Below are 7,622 nucleotides of genomic sequence, written 5' to 3'. Positions count from 1 at the left end.
TGTATATATATGTGTGAGTGTGTATGTGTGTGTTGTGCTTAGTTGCTTAGTCGTGTCCGACTCTTTGTAACACCATAGACTATAGCCCACCAGGGTCCTCTGTCCATGTGGGTTCTCCAGGCAAGAATATGGGAGTGGGGTGCCATGCCCTCCTCCAGGAGATCTTCCCAACCCAGGTCTACCACACTGCAGGCAGATTCTTCACCAACTGAGCCACAAGGGAAGCCCACATATATACAGAACTTAGAAAGTGATAAAGGCCCAAGAAATGGAAGACCTTGTGATGCTGATGGTGACGATGTTGATGAGGACAAGGACACTTTCCCAAGCTGCTACTGTGCACAGCCTCCTTCCAGTATCTATATGCTGGTGGGAAAGGCTTAGGAGACTTCAAGCTGAATAAAACTTAACTCTCTAAAGCATTTACTGGCAAAATCTGACTGCTTGCACATAGGCGATAACTAGCCAGTCTATTTTAATAATAAAAGGTTTTTTTAGTTTCAATTTCTGGTTGCCCTTTGTTGATCAGTAGAGAACTGATTATACAGTCTATACTGGGCCCATAAAGAATAATTCTTAAAGAATTACCCTTTAGCGAGATGCTATTAGCTGTGATGCAGGGTCTTCACGAGAAACAGCTCAGCGAATGTCACTAACTATATTGTACAGAATGTTTGTAAGTCTGATGTTCACTGTATCACATAGTGTCCATTTTACCAGACCTCTAGGGAAAGAGCCCTGTCTAGTCTTGGTGCCAAAAACAGCTTAAAAAATCCCTTGGGTACTTGATTTTATCCTTTTGATGCTGTGAACAGACAAAGTTCATTTCCTTTTTTGAGTGAATATCTGGAAGGCTCAGTTTGAGACCCAACAGTAACTGTACATCATCACTGTGTACATTATTTAAGCCTCACCTTGGAGTCATCTTTGTTCTTGCTCTTGTTTTTTTCTTCTCTTTTCACCCTGCTTTTATTTTTTGGTTGCAGCATGCAAACTCTTAGTAGGATCTAGTTCCCTGACCAGGGATCAAACCCGGGTCCCTTGCATTGGGAACACAGAGTCTTAGCCACTGAACTGCCAGGGAAGCCCTTCGCCCTGCTTTTACCTGGAAGAACACTCATACATAGATGTACTGTGCTGTGCTTAGTTGCTCAGTCACGTCTGACTCATAGTGATCCCACAGACTGTAGCCCACCAGGCTCCTCTGTTCATGGGACTCTCCAGGCAAGAATACAGGAGTGGGTTGCTATGTCCTCCTCCAGGGGATCTTCCCAATCCAAGGATCGAACCTGGGTCTCCTGCATTGCAGGCAGATTCTTTATCAGCTGAGCTACCAGGGAAGCCCTCATACATAGATACATCTATCTATTTATATATGTATATTCAAATACTTACATATACATATATATATATATATAAATACTTACATCTATGCAATATAGTGCTCCATACTAATCTATAAAGGAAATTATGCCAAATGTCGTTACTCTGGGTGGTCCAAGGGTTGATTATATTAAGTTATATATTAAGTTGATTATATTTTTTTTTGTTTTTCCCACAGAAGCATCATCTACACTGTTTGAAATGCAGCTCTCTAAAAGGCAGTTAAATTATTAACTCCCATCTAGATCCTAAATGAGTGTTTTTCCCAATACATCATTTATAATATATTGTTGCCCCTCAGGAGTTGAGGTATTAAAGTGCTTTTTGAGACATGCTGGGAAAACTCTGAAAAATAACTTGCTAAAAGAAAATGAGTTCAGGAAAGCAATTTGATGTTCCATTTTCCTGCTGGGATACTATCTGGGATGGGATGGTAGTGTTTGTATGTAAGCAAAAATCTGTTCCATATGTTGAGAGGAAGACAAAAGCAGTGCCAATCTGCGACGCTGGGCAGTGGCACTCAGCAGACAATTTATGAGGCAGAGAGTCAAGGACCCGCACTTGGCAATCACCATCATCTTTATGCATGAAGGACCACCATCACATTTTCCACCTGCCTTTCGCTTTCTGGTATGTCGGTCTTTTAAAAAATTATATATATTAAGACTTGCTATAGTTCAAAGGTACACCTTAACTCACTGAAATCACAAGTCTTGTCTCTGACTGAGAAGAGTGCTGATAATTCAGCACTATTACCACAAGTGAGGGGATGGAACTCAAATGAACCATGCTGAGGCCCCTCTTTTAGGAAAAGCACACTGAGGCTTCCCTCCCCCAGGACTGTTTTGCTTCTTGGTAATTCTGTCAAAATGTGATTTTTTTCCATTTTTTTCTGGGTCAAATCCCGGTGAGGTGCTGTGGAGATGGGTGTAATTTCATGAGGGAAAAGTATTAATTTTTTACCTGAGAGAAAGCTGAGGAGGGACTTCCCTGGTGGTCCAGTGGCTAAGACTTGGTGCTCCCAATGCAGGGGTCCTGGATTCAATTCCTGGTCAGGGGTCTAGAGCCCACATGCTGCAACACAGCCATCCTGCACACAGCGACTAAGACCCGGCGGAGCCAAACAACACGTAAAAATACATGGTTTTTTAAAAAGAGAAGAAAAGTTGAGAAAAGGTCTCTTCTCTCATGCCTTCATTTTCCTCAAAATGTTGAATTGCATTTTTTTTTTTCCTTTTTAAATTGAAGAATTAATGACGAGAAGGACAGAGTGTGGTCTGGTGAAGGAGAGGTCCATGGACAAGTTTCTCAGGAACAGCATCAGCTGCCGTAAAACACAGAAATCTCCGTTCTTCCCTGACAAAGCTGAAACTTACGGCGTGTGCCTTGTCTCCCCCAGGACGCAGTGTCCTGATAAGGGGTGACAGCCCCATGGTTAAGATGTGGGCTTTGGAGTCAGACTCTGGATTGAAGTCCCAACTTGACCACTTTTATTGTGTGATGCTCAACAAATGCCTCCACTTAATTTCACTAAGCCTCGTTTTTCTCAACTATACGATGAGAATAATAATGAGTGCCTACCTCGTAGAATTGCTGTAGGATTAAGTGAGACAATCTTTATGAAGCATTGAGCACAGAACCTGAATATTAAGCACCAAAAGATATCAGCCGTTATTATGTAAACGATCAAAATCATTTTAAGGTTGGTTGATTCACAAACTTTTACTTATGAAATTCCTTTTTTTTTTTAATAAGAAAATACTCTTTGCCCTCCAAGCAAGATGGCTGAGGAGTCTGCGCTACAGCTCCCTCCCTCGACTGCTCCTGAAGCTGAAGGCCCTAAGGAGGTCCCCCCAGAAACAGCCACCCCAGAGCCCACTTCTTCAGCTACAGTCTCTCTGGGAACAGAGGAACCTGTCGGTGACACCAGGAAAAAAAAAGCAACACCCTGCTAAAGGCTGTGGGAGACACTCCTATAATGAAAACAAAGAAGTGGGCTGTAGAGCAAACCCGAACCATCCAAGGACTCATTGACTTCATCAAAAAGTTCCTGAAACTTGTGGCTTCAGAACAGTTGGTATGAAACCAATGGTGTCATTTCCCTACAGAAATTCACAGAGCATTTGTCTCTCGGTACCCAAGGTGGGGGAGGGGATTGATTCCAAGACCATCTTCTGTAGATGCTCAGGTTCCTTACATCACATCAGATCAGATCAGATCAGTCGCTCAGTCATGTCCGACTCGTTGTGACCCCATGAATCACAGCACGCCAGGCCTCCCTGTCCATCACCAACTCCTGGAGTTCACTCAGACTCACGTCCATTGAGTCAGCGATGCCATGCAGCCATCTCATCCTCTGTTGTCCCCTTCTCCTCCTGCCCCTAATCCCTCCCCAAAATGGCCATATTTACATATAATCTGTGCATATTCTCCCATATACTTTAAATCACTTTTAGATCCCTTATGTTACTTTAGGGTATGTAAATAGTTGCCAGTACCCAACAAATTAGTTTTGCTTTTTGGAACTTTTTTTTTTTTAAAAAAAAGAAGATATTCTTCATGCTCCCACATAATAAGATCATGGGATAATTAAGAATTAGTATTTTTATTTTTTAATTATTTTTAATTTTTTTAATTGGAAGATAATTGCTTTACAATGTTGTGTTAGTTTCTGCCACACAACATGAATCAACTGTAAGTATATATCTGTCCCCTCCCTCTTGAATCTCCCTGGCCCCCATCCATCCCACCTCTCGAGGTCGTCACAGAGCACCGAGCTGAGCTCCCTGTGCTATACAGCAACTTCCCGCTAGCTATATATTTTATACAGAATTAGTATTCTTAAAATTTCACGTATTTACACATTTTTAAAAAGTAGTATGTGTATATTTGAGAACTGTTGTTTATTCAGTGAGGGTTTGGGGTACACAGGGATTTGCAGACCCCTCTTAAATAACTCCTTGGGACCCATGGAGTCTGAATCTGTGCCCAAGGAAACATTGTCTCCCTGTGGTCCTCTGTTTCTGGGAACAATTGGGTTCAGTGACACATTATAAGGTATTTCATGACAAAGGGCTCTGAGGCTAAATATGTTTGGAGCATGGTTCATGAAATAGCTAAACTCTTTTATGTACTGCAGAATTTTTTGGGCCATTTATAATGTGAATAGGTATGGCAGTTCTCCAAGAGGGTAATAGAAGATGCTGTTTTTCCCAGATTTTTTTTTTAACAAAAAGCTGTGTGTGTGTGTGTGTGTGCGCGTGTGTGTGTGAAAGCACCTGCAGCAACTTGGGCACATGAGGGCTTGCAAACTCACCTTTCTAAGACTGTCTTTCACTGGCAGGATCCCCATCTCATAAGTGCTCACTGGCTTATAGAATTTCTCTGCTGCTTCAGTATTACCCCTAACCTCCATGCTACATACCTCAGTGCTGCTTTTCTTCTTAAGATGCTTCAGTCCTTTAAATAGTCTTCCCAAGGCATTGATTGCCTAGCTCTCTGAGTTTACAAAGCCTTCTATGAAAAAAGTTGGGGGAAGTTCCCAAGGTGTGAACTCTAGGGATTTGATACCTATCCTGTGAAAGCATCCTTCCCCCACACCACAATACACGACTCAGAATGATCTCAGCACCTTGACTCTTATCTACGCCCCCGGCCAAGTTTCCTTCCTATGCCAGAAGCTGGGGAGATCTTTTCCCCACTTCTTTCTAGCTTGCTATAATTCCAGTGTCTTCTTACCCTACAAGAACACCAACTTCTCATTCAGACTCCCAGCAACCTGTTCCAGAATTTCCTAACTGGACAAATAGACACCTTTTCTCTATTCATTGTTTGTTAAACAGGCAATTAAAAAGGCAGTTGAATTTGTAAGCCTAGGGGCTCAGAGAAATCTGGGCTAGTAATGTAGAATTCATCAGCTTGGGGACTTCCCTGGTGGTTCAGAGGTTAGGACTTCTCCTTCCAATGTGGGGGGTACAGGTTTGATCCCTGGTCAGGGAGCTAAAATCCCACAGGACTCGTGGCCAAAAAACCAAAACATAAAACAGAACCAATATTGTAACAAATTCAAGACTTCAAAAATGAAGACATTAAAAAAACCTTCAAAAAAAATTTTTTAAATAAAGAATTCATCAGTGTGAAGATGTTATTTAAACAAGTGCAATAGATGACACGACATAGGGAAAGACTAGAGACAGAAAGAAAAGAAGAGGCCTTGGATAAACCCTAAGAAGTTCTAACATTTGGAGGTAAGGTAGAGGAGGATAAACTAGTCAAGGAGACTAAGAAGGAGCTGCTACTGCTGCTAAGTCGCTTCAGTCGTGTCCAACTCTGTGCGACCCCATAGACGGCAGCCCACCAGGCTCCCCGGTCCCTGGGATTCTCCAGGCAAGAACACTGGAGTGGGTTGCCATTTCCTTCTCCAATGCATGAAAGTGAAAAGTGAAAGGGAAGTCGCTCAATCGTATCTGACTCTTAGCAACCCCATGGACTGCAGCCCACCAGGTTCCTCTGTCCATGGGATTTTCCAGGCAAGAGTACTGGAATGGGGTGCCATTGCCTTCTCTGAAGAAGAAGCAGTAGGTGTGAAAGAGGAAAACTAAATGATGCCTCAGAGGCCAAAAAAGAGGGAGAGGTTAAGTGAAGCAAATGCTACTATGAATTTAAAATGAAAACAGAAGTACTAGAAGTACTCATTGGTGACCCTCACAAGAATGGTTTCAGTGGAGAGTGGTGGAAACAGAATTAAGATTGGAGTAAACCAAAGAGTGAATATTGAGAGAGACAAGAGACAGCATGTATGACAGCTATTTTAAAGATGTTTTGCTGAGACAGGGGCAGAGAAATAGAGCAGTAGGAGGAGGGGCATAGAATGTAAAGTCAAGAAGATGGGAAATACTAGAGTATGTTCCTGTTGTGATGGGGATGACCCAGTAGACAAGAGACTTGTGAAGCATATAAAAATGGAGGAAGCCAAAGGGTGGGAGACCTTGAATGGATGAAGGCAGAAGAAACCCAGAACACAAAGGGAGGATCAGCCTTTGGTAGGCGGAGGGGCAGAGTCTCCATTTTAGCAGAAGAAATGGGGACAGGTGCGGGCTGACTTTTAGGGGAAGGTATAGGAAGACAAGTAAGTTCACACCAATGGTATTTACTTTTCTTAATTAAGTTTGAAGTGAAGTCATCTGCTCAGCAGGAGGGAAGACAAAGGGGTAAAGGGAATTTTACAGAGAGAAAGGAACCTTAAGGAGTGGGAAATCAGAAAAACTCACCAAGATGAGTAAGCAATACTGAGTGCCTGTTAAAAGTCAGAAGTAAAGTCAGCTCAGGTATGTGAATTTCTCTAGCAGTACTCACCTTCTCTAGAACTGGCATGGTTAGGTTCATCCTTGAGTTTGCCAGACAAGAAGGACAGAGGGAAAAGAGAGGCACTGAGGTTAGGGATATTTGCAAGGGAGTGAATGTAATGGTGGACCATGGAGTCCAAACTGTACAGCACCCACCACAATGACTGGGGCACAAGGGACAATAATGAACAAATAGAAAGCAAACATCTCTCCTGACAGGACTTCCACGATTCATTTATGTTTCCTTAACAAAGTTACAAAGTGTAAGTTTGTGAATGGAGAGACTATCTCTACAGAAACTGAGGTTCTGTAAATTCTTGAGTCTTATCCATTCACAGCCATCTAATCAATTGCTCATGTTCTTTTCCCCATTATGGTATTTGATGTAGTTATATACCAAATATATATACAAACACATGTTTTTACATATATATACAGCAAGTCCCCTACATACAAATAAGTTCCACTCCAAGAATGCATTCGTTGAGTCCAACAAAGTAAGCCTAGGAACCCAACTAACACAATTGGCTAGTACTTTACTATAATAGGTTTATAATACTTTTCACACAACACATAAGAAAACACTTTTAATCTTACAGGACGGCACTTTGAAAAGTACAATAGCGCCAGTCACGTCATCACTACTTTTACTGATTGCTTCTGGACAGTCTGGCCTTGAAATAAAGATATTGAACTACTGTCCTCTGTACAGTAAAGTACACAAAAGCACAGCCACCTGTAGATGACATGTACCTAACAATGTACACCAGACACATGAACCTACTTATGTGAGTGGACATGAGAATGCATGTTCACAAGCTTAAAAGTTTGTAACTTGAAGGTTTATATGTAGGAGACACACACGCATACATACATGTACATATATATACACAC

This window comes from Bubalus bubalis, chromosome 16, assembly GCF_019923935.1.
Source record: "Bubalus bubalis isolate 160015118507 breed Murrah chromosome 16, NDDB_SH_1, whole genome shotgun sequence".
NCBI lineage: Eukaryota > Metazoa > Chordata > Mammalia > Artiodactyla > Bovidae > Bubalus > Bubalus bubalis.
Note: the sequence above shows the minus strand (reverse complement) of the source record.